Below are 23,067 nucleotides of genomic sequence, written 5' to 3' on the forward strand. Positions count from 1 at the left end.
GGTTTAGTTATACAGGGGGAGCAGCCTGTGGGGGTCTAGTTATTATACAGGGGGGAGCAGCCTGTGGGGGTCCAGTTATTATTCTAAGGGGGAGCAGCCTGTGGGGGTCCAGTTAATATTCTAAGGGGGAGCAGCCTGTGGGGGTCCCGTTATTTTTATACAGGGGGAGCAGCCTGTGGGGTAATGTTATACAGGGGGAGCCGCCTGTTGTGTCCTGTTATTATAAAGGGGGAGCAGCCTGTGATGTATTTTATTATACAGAGGGAGCAGCCTGTTGGGGTCCCATTATTATTATACAGGGGGAGCAGCCTGTGAGGGTCCTGTTATTATTATACAGGGGGGGACAGCCTGTGGGGGTCCAGTTATTTGTATACAGGGGGAGCAGCCTGTGGGGTCCCGTTATATACAGGGGGAGCAACCTGTGGGGTTCTGTTATTGTTATCATTATTATTCTAATACAGGGGGAGCAGCCTGTGGGGTCATATTATACAGGGGGACAGCCTGTTGTGTCCTTTTATTATAAAGGGGAGCAGCCTGTGATGTATTTTTGTTATACAAGGGGAGCAGCCTGTGGGGGTCCCGGTATTATTATACAGGGGGAGCAGCCTGTGGGGTCATGTTATACAGGGGGAGCAGCCTGTGGGGGTCCCCTTATTATTATACAGGGGTAGCAGCCTTTTGTGTCCTGTTATTATAAAGGGGAAACAGCCTGGGATGTATCTTTATTATACAGGAGGAGAAGCCTGTGGGTCCTGTTATTATTATAAGACAGGGGGAGCAGCCTGTTGTGTCCTATTCTACAGCCTGTGGTGTACTTTTATTATACAGGAGTAGCAGCCTGTGGGGGTCCCATTATTATACAGGTGTAGCAGCCTGTGGGGGTACTATTATTATACAGAGGAGCGGCCTGTGTTGTCCTGTTATTATTATAAGACGGGGAGTAGCCTGTGGTGTCCTGATATTATACAGGGGGAGCAGCCTGTGTTGTCCTGTTATTATTATAAGACGGGGAGTAGCCTGTGGTGTCCTGATATTATACAGGGGAGCAGCCTGTGGTGTCCTATTATTGTTTTTATTTATTAATACGTATTTTTAAACCGCAAAACCTAAATTTAACGATGCGCTGTTACTTATGGGCCAGTGCTCTGGACTTGCCCCCCAGGCTAAAAGTTGCCAGCCAGCCCCTGGGTCAATGGCATATTGGCATTACGGGGTGCAGCATATTATGTAAGGGGCATCTGCAGCATATAGTGTATAGTGCAGCATATAGTGTAAGGGGCATTACGAAGTGGGGTATAATGTGTAATGGGCATTACGGTGTGCAGCATATTGTGTAAGGGGCATTATGGTGTGCAGCATATTGTGTAAGGGGCATTACGGTGTGAGGCATAATGTGTTCTGGGCTTTATGATGTGCGGAATAATGTGTAATGGGCATTACGGTGTGCAGCATATTGTGTAAGGAGCATTATGGTGTGCGGCATAATGTGTAATAGGCATTATGGTGTATGGCATAATGTGTAATGGGCATTACTGTTTATGGCAAATTGTGTAAGAGGCATTACGGTGTGCAGCATATAGTGTAAGGGGCATTATGGTGTATGGCATATTATGTAATGGTCATAATGGTGTATGGCATAATGTGTAAAGGGCATAATGGTGTTATTGGTACTATTATGAGGCCACACCCCTACATTTTTCGCGCTCCCTCTGCGTGCAATATTTCGGCTTTATGTGTATAGGGGGCAGCAACTTTCATTCTGGCACAGGGCACCAAAATATCTAGTTATGGCACTGGTAAAAGCGCCACAATTACTCTGGCCATTATGTGTAAGGGGCACTACTGTGTAATGTTACGTGAATTACTATGTGGTGCAATATGAATCAAGGGCACTACTTGCGGTGTAATGTGAATAAGATTGTGGCATTATTTGAAATCTGTGACCACACACCTTCTTTGTGAACCACACCTCTTTCTGCACATGCTGTTCCTCTATAAAGTATAGGAGGGCGCACATTTATAGTTTGCAGGGGGGGGGGGGGTGCTGAACACCCTAGCACCAGCCCTGGAGGTACTGTATGTTATGGCATAACCTTAAAAAATGAGATAGAGCTGGATGAGGCAGAACATTGCATATCTTGTCCAAATTTCCTGTGGAATAAGCTCATCCTCTCCTGCCAGAGCAGGCCCTATGCATAGGCAAACTAGGCAAATGTCAAGGGCATTTATAATGCCTTGGGTCATGCAATTCTAGGGCCGGCTCTGCTTAGCTGCAGGGCCAATTGGCCCACTAGGATGTCAAGTATTCCACACTAATGAGCCTGCTGCCAGAGCATTGCTTCACAGTGGGCTGTATATAACAGGCCCAACCTCTCTTTCTGCTCCTACTCTTGATAGGGTGCACTCCTGGCTGTGGCTGCCTCCTCTCATACACTGTCAGGGCTGATCTGCTGCTCTTTAAAAGAAGAACCAATAAAAAGGTAGGAACTGTGCTTACTGGGGGCGGATGCAGAGTTGGACTGGTCCATAGGGATACATAGAAAACCCCCGGTGGGCCCCCTGCCTTAAAGGATTGGTTTCCATACTATCTACTTATGCTTATATTGCAAAATACTATGGTGTATTTTCTACAGTGCATTGCTGTTATTAATTTGGTGCATTATCATGCATGCACTAGCAGTATTTCCTGTATAGATATATTTATCAAGGGGACCAGCCCGTGAACTCTAATGGTTAGCCAAACCTCTATGATTGTTGGCGACACTCCCTCTGCAGACTGGCCACACTCCCTCTGTAGACTGGCCACACTCCCTCTGTAGACTGGTCACACTCCCTCTGTAGACTGGTCACACTCCCTCTGTAGACTGGTCACACTCCCTCTGTAGACTGGTCAAACTCCCTCTGTAGACTGGTCACACTCCCTCTGTAGACTGGCCACACTCCCTCTGTAGACTGGCCACACTCCCTCTGTAGACTGGTCACACTCCCTCTGTAGACTGGTCAAACTCCCTCTGTAGACTGGTCACACTCCCTCTGTAGACTGGAAACACACTCCCTCTGTAGACTGGCCACACTCCCTCTGTAGACTGGCCACACTCCCACTGTAGACTGGTCACACTCCCTCTGTAGACTGGCCACACCCCCACTGTAGACTGGTCACACTCCCTCTGTACACTGGCCACACCCCCACTGTAGACTGGTCACACTCCCTCTGTAGACTGGCCACACTCCCTCTGTAGACTGGTCACTCTCCCTCTGTAGACTGGTCACACCCCTAAACATGGTCCCCTGCATCCCCAGTTGGCCCATCATGTCCCAGTCTGACACTGCCATATTTTCTCCCTTTCCCTTTAGGATCTGTAGAGTAATTATTTAAAGTGCTGTCAATATGTACAGTAGAAGTTTGCTTCTAAAAAATAAATAAATACAACAACAAAAAAATAGATAACTACAACAGCTGTCAAAAGCCACAAGGACAGCAAGTACCTGTGGGATTTATTTGTTAGTAGATATAATATTAATTGATAGGAGCTTCAGCAGACGCGTGACTAGAACATTGTGGGCCCCATAGCAAAATCCTAAAAGCCCCCCCCCCCCCCCCCCCCTACATGGAAAAAACACACCTGTCCCTACATAATAAAAAAAACACACACTACAATCACACAAACATACTTACCTATATGGTCCATCGTAGGCCAGTCCTCTTTTCCAGTAGTAATCCACCCGTGAAAGCAAATTATACTCACCATGTACTCCAGCGAAGATTGAATCCAAAGTAGGCATTCATGGGTGTAAAAAAAAAATTCATAACAAACTGGAGGAGCTGCAAGTGTGTTTACAGCCATTTATGTCATACAATGGGTCCTTCCCCAGCCAATCAGCAGCGGGCTCCAGGGGAGCTCCACAGCTAATTGGCTCTTTGTGGCTCCATAGAAGCCCATATTAAAGATTAACATGTACGTCTATGGGCAGTTCCCACCATAGAAGCCCAGTTAGACCATACCTCTTAACTGTCCCGATTTTTGCGGAACCATCACATTTTTTGGGATGGTCCCACATCCTACCTGGAGCTGGCAGTGTCCCACGATAGGGGGGTGGGGGAGTTGGGAGCCCCCCTACCTGGCGCTCTGCATCGGTGAATAATTCATCTGCCCGGAGACAGAGGGACTGTGGGCATAGCCAGCAGCTCACAGAGCCGCTCCCATGTCCCCTCAGCAGGTAAAATGAGGCATGGCCTCATGGGAGCATCACAAGCATAGGTCATTCCCCCTAGCAGCTAGGCCACACCCCCAAATTTAAAGAGTCCCAAATCTGTATCTTAACAAATTGAGAGGTATTCCCAAGACTGCAGCAATATAGGGACAGCAAGCATTTAACCTGTAATCACCTTTATCCTCACATCTGACTAGGGAAGCGGGTTTCTGGTCTTGAGACTGCTAATATGAAAAGAACAATTTAAAAACTCGCACAACATGTCTATCTTACAAAGCCAGTAAGTTCTTGGAGTCATGAGGTGCACATAAAACACACACACACACACAACAAATAATCAAGCCCTGAATTTATGTGACGTGCTGTAACTTTTACTAGAAGGGATGAAGAACATTACTGTGCTCGGTATATAGCCTAGCCTATCTATATATAGAAACTTCTATTTGTGGTGACTAATGAGGCCTCCCCTCATTTGCAGGAGTCTCTAGCTGTAATTTGTAGATTATACTGTAATTCTCTCAAAATCCAGCAAAAAAAAAAAAACATTGTTAAATGATTCGTATTACCCCCATTTCATTACATACATTTACCTTTATCCTAACTCTCCTTAATCCACATTCATTATACACGGGCAGATCTGTTCATTTGTTGACTATATGATAAATGGTGCTTGTAGCAGTCCTAGTAAATCTCTATGCCTCAGCTACTGTATAACCCCAATGCTAACATATGATTTATATTTCTGTTCACGTAGAGATTACAAGAACAATCATCTCTTTGACCTTCAGCGGCTGCAAGGAGAACAAAGGTATTTCTTGGATAAGGTGACTAGGTATACTTCATTCTTACATTATTCTCACTAAAAATAACACTTAGATAGTTACTATAGCGCAAAAATCACACTTATCATTATTTTCCTTTTCTGGAATGCAATGCAAGAGCATGCTCTGAATAGTTTTAGCTTATTCCATGAGTAAGGGGCCCCCCAAGCCCTGCAGAGATTGGGCCATTTTGACTTCAGGGCCTGGGGATTAATGGGGCCTGTTCTCTTTTTGAAAAATGCCTATACTCCATGCATAGACAACAAAATATATATAGAGTGTGGCGCACCTAACCTAAATGGTGTTCATAAAAACAACAATTTGAGTTTTTACAGGATTTATTTCATGGATAAAAATAAAACCAATAAAGGTAACAAACAAGGACGCAGTACTTATTAGGAACGTTTTTTCTTCCAATCCTGGGTACAGAAAATAAATATATTCAATGGGTATCTCACCATTTATAAGCATTGTGGTGGGCTATACTTAGGTGGTCAAGTCTGCGGCACCACCGCAGTGAGCTTATTTGTGATCGGTCCCTGGATCCAAAGTGTAAGTGCGTCCCGATAAAGTGCACCCAAATAAAGTGTCCAAGTGCCAAGGTGCTTTGAATCAGAAAGTGCAGTGGAGAAGAGCAATCTGGGTACACAGCTTGCGAAAGGAGATGTTTGGGGTCTCCAAAACGCGTTGCTGCTATTTGGAACTATATCTACGCCATTGCACTTTCTGATTCAAAGCACCTTGGCACTTGGACACTTTATTTGGGTGCACTTTATCGGGACGCACTTGCACTCTCAACCTCCGTTTCTCTAGTGAAAACATATTCATCCTGGTTAGCCTATCTTTGTAATCTTGTGACTGGAGACCTTTTACTAGTTTAGTCGTACTACTACTCTGTACATGTTCCAGTTCGTTTATGTCCTTTTTAAGGTGCAGTGCCCAGAACTGTACACAATATTCCAAGTGTGGTCTCACCAATGCCTTCTAAAGAGACACTACCACATTGGCATCCCTGGAATCCATTCCCCTTTTAATGCATGCCAGTGTCCTGTTTTGATGCCGCATTTGAGCAGTGTGCACTATTTATCATCTGTGATGACCCATAAGTCCTTCTCCACTGCAGAATTCCCTTGTAGCTTGTCCATTTTTGTTCCCATAATGAATTACTTTAAATTTTTCAATGTTAAACCACATTTGCCACCTTTCCGCCCACCTTTCCAGTTTAATTAAGTCAGTTTGTAATGTATCCAAATCCTCTCCTGAGTTAATTTTCTTACTCAATTTATGCCCTCTTATTTATTGCAATCTTACTCTCTATGTCACTTCCTATAGCATTAATGAATATGTTATACAAGGTGGGTCCCAATATTGCACCTTGTGGGACTCCACTTTGAACCTTAACCCAGCTGGAATGTCTGTCATTTACCACCACTCTCTGGGCGGTATTCAATGAGGCAGAATCGCCAAGTTTTATGGCGATTCTGTGTTTTTTTCGTGTGTGCCGGCGATTTTTGGAGCTGAAAAAGCGAATCACCCTATTCAACGACCTCTATTCGCCGATGACGACCGGTGAATGAAGCACCAATCGTCAAATGTTATTCTCTACAAATCGCCGGTTTTTGTCTATAGGAATTTTCATGGGGATTCGCCGGTAGTCGACGGGAATCACCATGAATCGCCAAAAGTGTATTCAATGAGAAGTTGGCGATTCTTATTTCTTGTTTGATATCGCCGTTCCTCACCGAGTGTCCCTCGTCATCTTTTTATGGTGAACTTTGTTATGGACCTGTGAAATCATTGGTTTTAAGTGTTTAATTTCACTCTGCAAGTGTAATCTAATATTATTTGCTGCCCTTGTGTGATTTGATGGTTGTAGAAGTGCTATACAAATATATATTTAATTTTTTCTGGTATTTTTTTTTCTCCCACAAAGCACTGTTCTTACCCATGGTGCACCTCACTTACCCATGATTCTCCTCCCCACCTCACTCCTTCGTTTGGCCTTTGAGGAGATTACACAGCTTTTGCAGTCTGCTGTATTGGAATCGTTTTTTCAGGGTAATTTGCATTTTTCTTGCATTTCACTGCAATTTCTTACAGTACTGAAGCTGTTTAGGGAAACGCCGGATTGGCTGAGAATCGCCGTTGGGGGCGGCGATTCTCAGCCACGTTGAATAGGGTGACACAGCTAGTCCCGGCGACTCCCGACGAATCCCTACGCGTGGCGAATCGACGTAAAAAAACCGGCGAATGGCTGGCGAATGTAAAATCTGAATCGCTGTGACCAACGATTCAGGTCATTGAATACCGCCCTCTGTCTCCGATTGTGCAACCACTTTTTAATCCAACCCCAAATGTTTTCTCCTAAACCATAAATTACCTAGTTTAATTAATAATCTTTTTTGAGGCACCATGTCAAAAGCTTTAGTGAAATCAAGAAGTATTACATCAACAGATTTCCCTAAGTCCAGCCCCCTACTGATTTCTTCATAGAAGCTAATTAAATTAGTCTGACATGATCTATTTTTGACAAACCCATGCTGTGCCTTAATCACCACCTCCTATTCTAAGAAATTTTAGATACTATCTCTAATTATTTCTTCTCATATTTGTCCACAATGAATGTAAGGCTGACCGGTCTATAATTTTCAGGGTTAGTTTTGCTAATTTTCTTCCATATTGGTACTACGTTAGCTATACGCCAGTCCCTTGGTACCGTCCCAGAGTTTACTGATTCATTGAATATCAGATATAATGGTAGTGATATGACAGAACTCAATTCATTTAGTATCCTAGGGTGTATTTTGTCTGGGCCAGGAGATTTGTTACTATTTAGGTCCTGTAATCTATTTTTGACTAATTCCTCACTCAATCATACAGTTTGGGGGCAATCAAGAGCTGGGCATTCAATCTGTGGGAGAATCTCTGCAAAAACTGAATGGAATATTTCCACTTTCTCTTTTTATTATATCTATTACCAGGATACCCTGCTTATTTTTTAGAGGGACAATATTTTCCTTCCCTAACTGTAGAATTTTTTTGGGATTAGATTTGCTATCTGCAGCTATTTTTCATTCTATCTCTAATTTAGCCATCTTGATTGCATTTTACTGTACATTTCTTAATACATTCTTTATATGCGGCAAATAATTTGGGTATCTCATCTGGGTTGGGATCGTTTGGTCAACAACTAGGTCGACAAGCATTAGGTCGACAACACTAGGTTCACAGGCAGCAAGGTTGACATGGGTCTAGGTCAACATGGGCCAAGGTCGACATGGGTCTAGGTCGACAGGACATTAAGTTGACACAAGCATTGGGTCGACATGGGCAAGGTCGACAGTCAAAAGGTGGACATGGGGTTTTTCACTGTTTTTTTTACCCGAATGTCAACCCTGTCGACATGGACACAGTTTGAAGTGCACCGCATCCCCTTGCATCGCTCGCTTCTCTTGCGATGCTTTGGGCACTATTTTATTCTCCCACCATGCCCTAGTGGATGGTAGGGCCTGAAATACCGCCTGTCGGCACATGTCGGCTCAAAAAACTGTGAAAAACCCCATGTTGGCCTTTTGACTGTCAACCTTGCCCATGTCGACCTAATGCTTGTGTCGACCCAATGCATACAGCAGCACATACCTACAGAATGTGCTGTGCTGACAGCAGGCTCAGCATGAGCTCTCACGCTGTCAGTGAAATGCTCATGCTGAGCCTGCTGTCAACACAGCACATGCTGTAGGTTTGTGCTGCCTAGGAGGGACGGTGGAGGAAGGGGGGAGCAGACCCGCTCCCCCCTCCCTCTCCACGGCCCTGCATGGCGAGCCTGTTACCCACTTGCCCAATGGTAATGTGCTGCAGATTATGCTGCTGCTATGTAAATAAATGTTATACTATAAGAATACAGTTTCATTTTTAAATATGTCTTTAATCAAATATTAGTTTTTCCATTATTACAAATCATTGGTTATTTTTAGCACCTCTGTAAATTGTACAGTATGTGATGAATATCATACTGGAAGCTGTTTCTCTGTTATGCTTGTTTGATGTATAGATTAGCAGTAGTGTCCTTATCAGTTCTCAAGGTTATGCTATGGAGACTTCACATATAAGATGGTGGTAATAAATTAAGAAACATAATACATAAGTGTCTAGAGAAAGATAACAGCAGAACAATGTGACGCCCTTGTAAGTGTCTTAGAATTAATTCTGTTTCATCGGAAGCCATGAGAAGTAAAGAAGGCTATTAGTTTATGTGTCGTTTAGAATGCACAAATGGCTCAAGACTATACTTCCAATAGGAATTTCATTTTAATTGGTATGCAAATGTACTGTAACTGCTTTGAGAGATTGAATCTTCAATGCTTAGAGAGCAAGCACAGAAAACTAACTTGTGACCAATGAGAAATATACAAATGCAATAAGTAAAAAATGAACAGCAGTTGGGAGTAGAGCTGTAGAGCTGTAGTAGGGGCAGGGTACCAAAAGACTTGATGGGGTAGAATATGGTGATGTGGTGTTCTGCGTGTGCTGCAATCACAGTGCAGAACAGCAAATGCCTCTGTCTGATTGACAGGCTAAGGTGTCCATGATGAGGGCCGGGGGGGGGGGGGGGGGGGGGGTTTCCAGTGTTTCAGGGGCTGGCAAGGACAGGGTGTGCCATGTGGCACAGCTACTTTGGTCTCACAAGCAGACCTGCAAACCTCCCAACCATCCCAATTTTTGCAGACTGTACCATTTTTGGGGGGACAGTCCCTCATCCCACGGCAGTGTCCCACTGGTGGAATCATACTGCCGGCAGTGTCCCGCAGTGGAAAGGCAGTTGGTTGTTTCCCCCTGCCACACCCTCCTCCTGAATTTGCTTCGCATAAGGATCTAATATTCTCAGCTTATGTGAGCAGCTTAGTATAGCTGGTTCAAGCCGAATCAGGCCTATTGTTCAGTTACTTCGTATGATGAATCATGTAATACATTCTGTCTGCCACAAGAGGGCACTGCTTACTTTTTTGTGTAAGCAATAACAATTGTATATGTATGTATTAATGGATTAGGAATGTGTATACATTTGTGTGCATGTGCGTGTGTAAGTGTGTGTATGTGACTATAAGATAGATAGATAGATAGATAGATAGATAGATAGATAGATAGATAGATAGATAGATAGATAGATAGATAAGATAGATGTATTAAGTTTCTTATATAACACAGTAAATTCCATTTCCAGAATACAGTAATGGCACTTGATGCTTGTTATGCAATGTTGATTGTAATGAACCACATCATCAGAACATGCAGAACAAACAGGTTGCTCAGTTCATTTCTCTTGCTTTGCATTTTACAACATTTCCGTCTGTCCCGTGTACATATCCATGAGCCTCATTAAGCTTCTCACTCTGCATTCATTATGTGATTTAAAGGGATGGGTTGCAATGTTTTAGCTATTAAATAACAATATTGTATATTTTATTCTTAGAACCCAATTTTGTTTGCTTTTCTTCTTCTTCATTTTTCTCTTGTATTACTATCACTTACTACCACTAACAAGTGCAATATCTCTACTTGTATGCATGTAATTTGTATATCAATAAAGAATTACATCTTCATACACCATAGAGACAGTAAAGACAGAAGACTGTACAATTAAACTTGCTAAAAAAAATGCTACAATGGAATTCTCAGAAAATGACAAGTAATGATAGGATTGTTCTAAAACAACGCATTCTTAAGGAGAGGTATTTGCTATTTACAAGCAGAAATACTGTGTTCTGGGATGTGGTTGAGGATTTGATTTTCTCTCTAAGCATATACAATGTTTGTTAACCACTTGTGGTGATGATGTTCTCTGCAGGGCAGCCATTAAACCACAGTGTAGACAAATAGTGAGGTAGCGGCTCCAGTAATGACAGATCTCTCCAGCAGCTCAGCTGCTATGTTACTATTACTGTTAATGTGGAGCATGGAATAAAGAGGCCCCCTCCCCACCGCCGCTGATTCCCCTCGGTAACATGCAAGGTATAATATGATCACTCGCATGCCTCCGCTAACAGGAGAAATTATTCGATGGTCTCAGACCATCGAATGATTTCTCCTGCATCACAAATAAAAGTCAGTAAAAACTGACTTATTTGCGAGCGCTACAATGAAAACGGGGCAAGCGGCTGACATCCTGTGACATCAGCCGCACACCCCGGCAGGCATCGGTTCGCCCACATACCCATGGGAATGCCCAGCATTTTCAAGGGGACCCCTATAAAACACTGGGTGTTACCATGGCCTACCGCTGTCACAGGCCCCTAGCCCTCCCTCCCAACAACAAAGGGCCCAGCGAGTGTGTAACTCACCGAAGCCGCTTGTTGTCGGGGTCTGCACATGCACAAACACACGCATGCCCAGACTCATTCTGAATTAACAAGAATCATGCCCAAAATGCCAAGATTTTTTATACCTGTCTGTTTATTGAGACCATTTCAAATTGAACAAATGTATGTTTTTCGGTTTAATTGCAGATTGCTGTTTTTGTAAATTAAAAATCTTTTACATGCATTTTGTATTCAGCAAATGAATCTATAATAATAATAGAATGGAGGGGATTAGGCAGAGCCTGGTGTCATTTGTATGTTAAAACTTCTAAGATTGTGGACAACATTTGCTAAATGGCAGTTCTACTGCAATTTTGAGCCCACCATAAAGTCATTGCAAAAATACAGCATATGGGTCATTAACTTTATAGAAAGAAACGGCCATCGATCACTGGTAGTTCCTAAACCCCTATGCTGCTGCAAATCTGTGGTAATTCCATTGCACTCTTGCTGTGGTTTGCAAGTCTGCACAGTTCCCTATGCAGAGCATAAACACTTTATCCCCTGCATTTATTATTGTTGTAGCTAATAGTACGTATACTCCATAAGAAAACCAATGGCTGATTAAGCATTGAGGTGCCATAAACCACTGAAGGGTTCTGAGATGCTGTCACTTTAAGTAGCGTGGTGTATGGTTGCTAGACGATCTGATGAGTGAAGGAATAGCCAATGGAGGATCGGGGGAGGAGTTGTTAGACTATGAGTGTGCACAGACAGTTGATCTGCCTCTTTGGAAGTTTTTCCTTTTACTGTTGTTTCACTACTAACTTTCTTTTCTTTCTTATATACTTTCAGCTCTCTCCTCTTTGCTCCTTTCTGCAGTTGCTGTGGTGCCTCCCCCCCCTCTGTCATACCGTGCCTGCCAAGGAGGGTTACTCTGATGGGCAGGGCTCTGCCTGATGCACCATTGCCTGCGGTACACTCCCCGGGGGCACCTGGTGGAGGGCTGCCTGTCACCCAGTCGCACATGTCTGACATGCTGATTATGTCCGCGGTGTGCAAGGCTAGAGGCGGTGGCTGAGCCACTCCAGGGGAAAGGGGGTCTGGCCTGTCCCTGTGGTGCCCGCTGGGGATTCGACCCTCACAGCCCTGCAGCAGGTGATCACCGCTCACACGCACCGCTGATAGCGATATTAGCTCAATTGCTAGGCCAAGGGCCCTTGTTGGGGTCCAGCGGGGGTGCTTTGGTGCCAGTGCCCTCTGTGTCATCACCAGCAGCGCAGCCTCATCTGGGCCTAGTCACTTCCTAGGTCCTGTCAGCCTTGGGCCTGCAGCCCTCTGATGCTGCTCTTGCTTTCGAGGGCACGTCAACACCCATGTCGGTGCCACATGAGGGGCCAGCTGCCCCGAGTCTGCCTGTTTTCACAGAGACTGTTCCAGTGGTCGTTGCTGGGGGTGCTGCCGAGTCATCTAGCAAAAGGGTTCTGGCTCCAGTGAGTTAAACTTCAGGTGGGTCTTTGCCTGCTGCTAAGAAACACAAGCATAGAGCTTCACACACCTCATCCTCTGGGTCCGACTCGGTGACATCAGAGGAGGACGCAAGTCCCGGCGTCAGCACAGGCATTCTAGGCGCCATTGCTCGCGGTCCACCAGCAATAGCTCTCCCAAAAGGGAGGTAGTCAGTGGCGGCTCTTACCATTATAAAGGAGGGGGGCTGCCACCGCCGTTGTCCCCGGAAGTCCACGCAGGCATGCACCCCTGTCCCCTGCACGGGGCCAGCGCATGCGCAGTAACTTCATACATACTGCGCATGCGCTGGCCCAAGCCTCCATGGGCTGCCTTTGCAGCAGCCCCCGGAGGCTTGATCAGGTTCCCGGGTTCTGGTGCATGCGCAGTATGGTCCGTGGTACTGCTCATGCACAGAACCCATTTTGGGGGCTGCTGCGCATTTGCGCAGAGAGAGGCATCCCGGAGGGAGGGAACACCTCCCGATGGGATGCCTTGAGTGACTGGCAGGTCAGACTTCCAATAGGAAGTCACTGCCAGTCACAGTGAAGCCAGAGCAGTCTCACAGACTGCATCTGGCTTCACTTTAGGCAGAGACAGTGGTGGATTTTACCTGGGGGGGGGGCCTGCAGCACATATGTAAAAACCGCTACTGGAGGTAATACATTGCAAGAACGCAACGGTGCTTTGGGGTTTGCGCCGTAGTGTGCAGGAGAAAATAAAGGAAGGGAAGTACGTTAACTTCTTTACAATGACAGCGCAGGCCGCAAAGGATTATCGTGCAGCGAATCGGTACGGAGGGATCATGGAAGAGGCCTACTGAACTTCTCAAAGATGGCAGACTGGGTTCTTTATGTTTGCAGCCTGTTACCTTCAACTAGGCCCCTTGACAAGCTTGTACAGTTGCATGGGGCAATCTCACTCGCGCTGGCCTTCGGCAAGCTTGGGGTGTGCCAGTTGCAGTCGCTGCTAGGCCTGTTTCATTTTGCTTGCAGGGTAAAACCCCATGGGTCAAGTTTTCTGCAGAAAACTGGAAAGATCCATGGCGGGCAGGGTTAGACCGCAACATTTTGTGCATTTGTGCGCAGAGCTGAAGCGCGACTTGAGAGTGTGGGCAGTGTTCCTAGTCCAGTTCAATGGGATTTTGATATGGCCTTGCCCTTATTACAGCAATTGTGAGTTGCAGTTGTTTACCGACGCTGCGGGGGCGTAGGTTTCGGGGCCTTCTGGCATGACTCTTGGTGTGCTGCTACATGGACTACAGAGTGGGTCAAGGAGGGCCTCACCAGGAATATGCTGCTGCTGGAGCTCTTCCCTATCGTAGTGGCGATGGAATTGTGGGGTGATAGATTGTGGAATGCTTGCATTGTATTTTGGTACAACAACCTGGGGGTGGTGCAGACCTTCTATCAGCAGAGCTCTTCATTGCTGCCGGTGGTTGCCTGCTTGCCCGTTTGGTATTGCGCTGCCTGCTACTATATGTCCAGTTTGTTGCCAGACATGTGCCCTGTCCTCCTTATTTTTGTCAGGTGATCAGGTCAGCATGGAGGAATTAGCCATGCGGGCCATTGCGCCAAAGACATTGAGATATTATCAGGCTGGATGGCATGAGTGGGAGCAGTTCAGACTGTCCGCTCCGCAGGCAGGTAAGACACCTACTTCAGTTATGTTGGCCTTTGTGTGGAGCTTGTACTCCAGTGGGCACCCTGTGGCAGATGTGCGCTATTTGTTGGCTGAGGTGTCATTATTCTCCTCCTTGTATGAGAGAGCGGACCCTTCTCGGTCTTTCATAGTGTCTCGTGCTTTGCGAGGCTGGTGGTGCACTGCCCCTTTGGCCTCGGACTGCAGGCATCCGATCAATATCTCCCTGTTGCCACCATTGTTGGGGGCACTTCGGGACATATGCCATTCCAGTTACGAGGTGCAGTATACTGACTGGCGTATGCCATGGCGTACCATGGAGCCTTTAGGGTCAGCGAACTGGTGGCCTCTGCAAAGAGACGCCCTTCGCCTTTGGCTAGGGGGAATGTTGTGATTCAGCCTGATTTGGTGTTGGGCTATTTGTGCAATTCCAAGAAGGACCAGGCCGGTAGGGGGCGGTGGCTGTCGTTGCTCCCATGCTCGGTATAAGGGGTGTGCCCTTTGGAGATGATGAGAGCTTTTTCACGGAAGCATCCCAACCATCCCGGAGCATGGTCGATGCATGAGGATGGGTCACCGCTAACAAAATATCAGTTTGTCATGTCTTGGAGTGGGAGTTGAAGGCTTTGGGCCTTAATCCGATGGAGTTCGGATTACACTCCTTTCGGATTGGGGCGGCAACTTCTGCTGCTGAGGTGCTCCGCTCCGACACAGAGATTCAGTCACTGGGTTGATGGCGCTCTGCAGCATTTTGCAGATACATTCAACCGGGGTTATCTGTCACTCTGCCTGACCATGGTCTACTGGAAGCCTAAGCACTCGCCAACCTACTGCGGGGTCTTGAGGTGGTTCACTTTACCCCGGATGCACAATTCGGCTTTATTACAATCTGATATAGCGTACCTGTTAGTTTACTCTGGGGGTTTTGTGTTTGTGTCTCAAGGTCTGGTCGACCATGGTCTTCTTCTTCTTTCTCCCCTCTCTGGTATGGATGTGAGTCAGATGGTTTGGTGTCAGAGGGATGCGCTGGAGCTCATTGCAGAAGCTGCTATTGATGGCATGGCAGGACTTTGGGGTCCCTGAGGTGTTCATACTCCACTTCGGTGGCAATGACTTGGGTCAGTGTACGGCACTGGAGCTGCAGTCCTTTATCATTAGGGACCTGCTTATTATAGGTTGGATGGTGTGCATTTGAGCCCGGAGAGGCATGGCAATTTTTCTGGATGATTTGTTTTGTTGGTCAATAAAAATTTGACATTCAATTTTGAAACGCCAGCACTTGTACAATGTGAGTTTATGCAGTGGCGTAAGTTCATCCCAGTTGCCCGGAGGCAAGGTAAATATTGGTGCCCCCCCCCCCAATAGCTCAAAAATTAAGATGTCTCCAGTAAGACAGGTGATGGGTTCTTCTAATACAGGGTGACAATTGTAAAAATGATGTTAGGAGGGGTTAACCACAGAATTGAAATTGAAAGCTTTCAATTAACTGATTGGCTAGTCCCAGGATATATATATATATATGTATATATATATATGGTGTAACTCGCCGAGCACAGTGAACAACAGTGAAAAAAGGGGGGTATGAACTTGTTGCTGACATGCAGAAAACAAGGGGTGGTGGGGTAGCGATGGAGAGGGGTAAAGTCACAATAACAGTCAAAGATATTAAAGAGAGGGATCATCATGCAATATGTATATATATATATATATATATATATATATATTGCATGAAGATCGCTCTCTTTATTTGAGCAGTACATGTAATATCCTTTTCTTTTTCAACAAGATGCACATATTGTGCTGGTTTTTACAGACCCACAGCACAGACTCACCCCTCAAAGGCTGACGCTGCAGCTTCTCCCACCTAACTCCCCGCTTTTACTGTAGTCATTTGTCAGCTTCAGTGACAGACAGTCACGCACCCGCACACTGGCTCCCGCCCGACTCTAGTCTCTGCTCTTCGTCACTGGACAGTGACACTTCTCCTGTTATCTGGCCTGGCTTCCTCAGGCAGACTTCCGCCCCAGCCACTGCCAGCCACCAGTTGAAAGGGGACGCCCGCACCACTGCGCATCACACCAGGGTACTGTACGGGGGAGATTGGGGGGGAGGCCCGCCGCTGAATAAGATAAGTGCGGCAGGCAGCAGCGGAACATCGGAGGCAATGGAGCCAGAGCCCCCTTTTAGCCTGGCGCCCGGCGGCAGATGACTCTGTTGCCTCTGAGTTTATGTATGTATTACAAAGGGACCACAGCAGGTATATTCGATACCTTCTGCAGTCCCTTCATTCCTGCACCCCCACAGGTTTCTATGGGATGCAGTGCTGCCAGATTTAAAAATATCTGGAAATGCGGTAGCACATTGTAGCTTCACCATTGTATCGGCCGAGAGGAAGAGCCCCTGTCCCTGTGGGTGCACAATAATACATCCCACAGATAGGATTGCATATTGCAATGCGATCATGGGTAATAAGATCCTTCCCAGCAGGGCCGGATTAAGGTCTGGGGGGGCTTGGACAACAAAATAGTTTGGGCCCCTATTAATAAAAGTGATATAATGGCGGTTAATAAAATAAAGTATAATTTTGGATAACGGATTATTCCATATTTCAGAATATTTTTATATTTCACTGATGTATCTTGCGGTATCTTGCATTTATGTTGTACAAACACATGAAATACACACAAATATATATTACTTTGTGTAATATCTCAGATACTGAATTGGAATGCCAAGCAATCATTTTTGCACATATTTAGTGCCAGTTACATATCATGTTCTCAATAGTGCTGTTACAGATGTCCCCAGTAGTGCTGTTACAGATGTCCCCAGTAGTGCTGTTACAGATGTCCCCAGTAGTGCTGTTACAGATGTCCCCAGTAGTGCTGTTACAGATGTCCCCACTAGTGCTGTTACAGATGTCCCCACTAGTGCTGTTACAGGTGTCCCCACTAGTGCTGTTACAAATGTCCCCACTAGTGCTGTTACAGGTGTCCCCACTAGTGCTGTTACAGATGTCCCCATTAGTGCTGTTACAGGTGTCCCCACTAGTGCTGTTACAGGTGTCCCCACTAGTGCTGTTACAGATGTCCCCACTAGTGATGTTACAGATGTCCCCGCTAGTGCTGTTACAGATGTCCCCACTAGTGCTGTTACAGATGTCCCCATTAGTGCTGTTACAGATGTCCCCACTAGTACTGTTACAGATGTCCCCATTAGTGCTGTTACAGATGTCCCCATTAGTGCTGTTACAGATGTCCCCACTAGTGCTTTCAGAATAATTTGGATAACAGATATTTGGATAAGGGATAATTAACCTGTATTAGCATTAGCATACACTCACAGCCGTCTTCATCAACAAAATGTAAGAGCACTGATACAGATATGGGTGCATATGTGCATGTTTGTCAATGTGGGCTCATTTAAGTTTATTTGAACAGAAATATCTTATTGGTAAATAATGTGCCTATGGGTCCCATGGTATGTGTAAAAACAAATGGCCTTCAATCTTGTACTTTACTATGTACTGTAATAAATTATTATTATTATTATTATTATTATTATTATTATTATTATTATTATTATTATTATTATTATTGTAGTAGTAGTAGTAGTAGTAATAGTAGTATCCAATAATATACAGTATGTCCAGAGTATTATGTGTTTATTTCCGTGAAGATACAAAGTAAACATATGGAACAAGTAATCTTAGTCATCATCTCTTATATATTTGGCTACATCTGTCACTCAAAGTGTGTCTGGAGCTGTAACGCTGGGTTGTGGACTTCCATCTTAATTTATGATTGTCATCACCTGTTTTAAACAGGGTAATTGATAAGAAAGGTGTTTAAGCACAGGTGATGGTAATCCATAAATTAAGAAGAAAGTCCAGAAACAGAGCAATGTGTCCCTCCTGGAGAGGGTCATGTTGGGAGGTATGCACCTCCCTCCTCCTCCCCCCCCCCCCATTCACGGCATCCCCACGATTAAATGGCACATGCAAAACACTGACATGGCTATGGTCAACAATGAAAAAGGTTGACAAGATTTATTTTTCACTTTTTCAATGTTTTCATATTCATTCTCATGTGTCGACATGGACACCAATGAAGTGCCACACTTATGTCAACATTTACATGTGTTGACCTTTCTGTGTTGATTTTTTCTTGTGGCGATTCGCGGCACCCCCCGCGACCCCCCTCCCGCGATTTGCAGCACACCCCCCGCAATTCGCGGCACCCCCGGTGACTCCTGCGATTTGCGGCCCCACCCCGTGACACCCCCCCTCCTGCGATTCGCGGCACCCCGCGACCCCCCTCCCACGATTCACGCCAACCCCCCGGGCCCCTCTCCCGCGGTTCACGGTGCCCCCCACGACCCCCCTACCGCGATTCCCCACCCCTGACCCCCCCTCCTGTCATTGCGGCAAGCCCCCGCGACCCACCCTCCCGCGATTCACTGCAACCCCCCGCGCCCCCCCCTCCCACAATTCGCGGCACCCACACCCCCCCCGCGACCTCCCCTCCCGCAATTCAAGGCATCCACCCACGACTCCTCCTCCCGTGATTCGCGGACACCCCTCACCTCCTCCCCCCCCCACCCCCGCGCGCGATTCACGGCAACCCCAGGATTAAATGGCACATGCAAAACACTGGCACGGCTATAATCGACAATGAAAAAGGTTGACATGAGTTTTTGAAGATTTATTTTTCTTTTTTTGAATGTTTTCATATTCATTCTCATGTGTCGACATGGACACCGATGAAGTGCCACACTTATGTCAACATTTACATGTGTTGAACTTTCTGTGTTGATTTTTTCTTGTGGCGATTCGCGGCACCGCCCGCGACCCCCCTCCCGCGATTTGCAGCACACCCCCCGCAATTCGGGGCCCCACCCCGTGACACACCCCCCCCTCCTGCGATTCGCGGCACCCCGCGACCCCCCCTCCCACGATTTGCGCCAACCCCCCGGGCCCCCCCTCCCGCGGTTCACGGTGCCCCCCACGACCCCCCCTACCGCGATTCCCCACCCCTGACTCCCCCTCCTGTCATTGCGGCAACCCCTCGCCCCCGCGACCCACCCTCCAGCGATTCACTGCAACTCCCCTGCGCCCCCCCCCTCCCACAATTCGCGGCTTTACTGTAGGTGTAGGTGTTTTAAGTCAGACCTTTTACTGCTACTATTACTGTTTATGTAAATGCATTCTGAATGACAGCAACATCCTACCATCCTTCTACAAGAATATATAACCAACTAGGTGATTCATCGCGCCCCGTGCCCCCCCCTCCCGCAATTCACGGACCCCCCGCGCACCCCCCTCCCGCGATTCGCAACCCCCCCTCGCGCAATTCACGCCCCCTCCCACGCTTTGCGGACCCCCGCCCTCTCCCGCGATTCGTCGACACCTGCGCCCCCCCTCCCTTGATTCACAGCACCCCCCGCTCCCCTCCCGCAATTCACGGCACCCCTAAGCCCCTCTTTAGTACCCCATATACTCACACACCCCTATCACTACCCAGCTTCCTGCTCTCCTGAACCGTAACTTCCACCACTGGGGAGTCACTGACGCTGTTTTGCCCACATGCCCCTATCATGCCTCATAGCCCAGGCTCCTGCTCTCATGCACCCGAACTCCCACCCAGTAGGAGGAGACACTGACTAAGGGCCACCATCCTGTACTGCCACGCTGGACCCTCACCCACTGGCAGAAGCTGCACAGTATCTCCCACCCTCCTCTTTAGTCCCCCTTATGCCCACACACCCCTATCACTACCCAGCCTCCTGTTTTCCTGTGTCGTGACCTCCGCCAGTGGGGAGCCGCTGACTCAGAAACACCCTACTATACTATTGCACACACACACCTAAACAACATGCACACACAGCCCCCCCCACACCCACAAATGTCACTGTACCCTCCACACTATCAATGTACATCTTACTCTGTAACCGCTTTTTAATTAAACAAAACAATACACACCCCCTTCCACATCATATGCTCTCTATTTAACACATTTCACCTATAACTCAAGTTGCAATACAGGCATCTTTCATACAATTCTAACCATCTTTCTCATATGCAAATGTTCACAAATTAAGGGGGCGCAGCCCCTTACGACGGTGTGAAGAGCGCCCGTAGGGCGCGATGAATCACCTAGTCTACATATATGTCTAGTGTCCGTGAGTCTCCAAAAACACTGCCATCTGCTGGCAGATAGTGAAACTACGGGTGAAATTTAATAGGATGAGCATACCTCCCAACTTCTGCGCTGAGGAAATAGGGACACTCACGCCCGAAAAGGGGGTGGGGCGTATGCAAATGAGGGTGCGGCTTATGCTCATTAGCCACAACCTCATTTTCATACAAAAATAGACGCTGTGTGCATGCGCACAGCGTCTATTCTATTAGATTGGGGGGTCTCCCAACTGCCACCCCCCGCAGCGGGACAATGCCTGCCGCGGGTGGGACAGCGGGACAGGACCCGAAAATCGGGACTGTCCCGCTGTAATCGTGACAGTTGGGAGGTATGGGATGAGAGATCCAGAAAGTGAGAGATTTGGTAAGAAATCTCCAGGTTTTTTAGTAAGTGGCAAACTGGTTTTGCAGTGTAAATGATTGCCGTTTTAAAAAAATCTGGAGATTTCTTACCAAATCTCTCACTTTCTGAACCTCTCATCTTATTACATTTCCCCCTATATGTCTTTCTCACACATGCACAAGCACAGAAGTTAGCAGACTAGCTTTGAAAGCTTTTGCTTCAAACAAGATTACTAGTATTTATAAAAAAAAAAAACTAAAATACTAATATTAATAATACTAAAATCCAAAATACTAATATTAAAAAGGCGTATAGGAGCACAGCACTGCTTGCTCTATAGGTTTACATTCTCTACTCAATATATGCTATGACTAAAATGGATTAGAGCCAAAATGAGTATATCAGTAATTGCTGAGTAAATTGCCATCATACTCGCCAGCTGAATTACTGTAGCTAGACCTAAGATAAATGTAGTTTATCATGCACACAGAACATACTCTAGCAGATGCTGGTGTTGTAGATTGTCCATGATGGTGAACTTAATACATACCTTCCAACTTTTATTAGTAAGCAGCAGGGATCAATTTATGCACCACAGGGGCGTGCCAAAAATTAGGGGGTGTGGCCTCAATGTGTGGGACATCTATAGTCACGTCACTCCTGCGAGGGCATGCCCCATTTCTGCCGCTGTGGAGGTTAGGGGGCATGGCAAGCACTGTGTAAGTTGTTGGTCCTGTCCCTCTCTTCAGTGGATGTCTATTTCTAGGTCTACTAAGCAAAGCAGCAAGTAAATACGGGACTGTCCCACAAAAATTGTGAGAGTTGGGAGGTATGCATAATAGCCTGGACTACTGCGGCATTCTCTTTACAAGGCTTAGTTCTGCATTCCTTGATTTTTTTACCTCATATTCTTCTAAGTACTGTATGCTGTTCTAAGGCCCTTATTCTGGTTCACTCGCAAAGGCAAATTCCTTCTCAAATGGACAAAACCATGGGGGTTATTTTGGTTCACTCTTTCTTACAAATTCCTTCTTAGATGGACAAAACCATGTGCACTGCAGGTGGGGCAGATGTTACTTGTGCAGAGAGAGTTAGATTTGGGTGTGTTTTTTTCTTCAAAGTGAGATCTATATTGCAGTTTAAAAACAAAGCAGTCAGTATTTTCCCTGCACAGAAACAAAATAACTCATCCAAATCTAATTCTCTCTGCACATTTTACATCTTCCCCCCCTGCAGTGCACATGGTTTTGTCCATCTAAGTAGGAATTTGTCAGAAAGAGTGAACCAAAATAACCCCCCATGTGCATTGCAGGGTGGGGGGGGGGGGGGGCAGTTTCCTCTGTGAGATAAAGAAAGAGATGTAGTTTCACTCACTGCCAACAGATGGCAGTGTTTCTGAGACACACGGTGGGGTGAGGCAGGTGAGGCACAGCAATTCCTGTGATACTAACATATATGCTGGAGTTTTGCATTTATAAAGTATGTCAAAAACACAAAGAATATATAAAAAAAATATATATTATGCTAATCATTTTTATAGTCGAAACTCTGGAGTAAAAAGTCTATGGCAGGTGAGGCAGTGCCTCACCTGGCTACCTTTTCTGCACATCTCTTATCAAAACTCAGCAAATCTCCAGCAGTATATACTGCTGCACATATGTTTAATGCCGGCATGTAATGCTGCTCATATATTGTGTGCAAATCTGGCTCTGGTACTTGCCAGGGACTAATCAGCCATTTACCCCACCGCACGTCCCTGGATCACTTAGCAAGGATCGCTAAGCACACAGTTGCCCCTTGTGCATGCGGCTTCACTCAAGACAGCTATTCAATAGGGGAGAATGTTTCAAGCTTTTATTTATTAACAGTTTCTTATCATATATATATATGTCTAGTCACCAGAGTCTAGTTATAAGGCGCCACAAAGTGTCTGCAATGCCTTACATAGCAAACAAAAAACTAATTACAATGTAACGTACAGGGTATGTTGATAAAATACAGCATAAATAGGGGTATAGCTGGTAGAACTAAGATCTACATCAGTTCTGAAGT

Source organism: Crinia signifera, chromosome 9 (assembly GCF_055691185.1).
Source record: "Crinia signifera chromosome 9, ASM5569118v1, whole genome shotgun sequence".
Taxonomy (NCBI): Eukaryota; Metazoa; Chordata; class Amphibia; order Anura; family Myobatrachidae; genus Crinia; species Crinia signifera.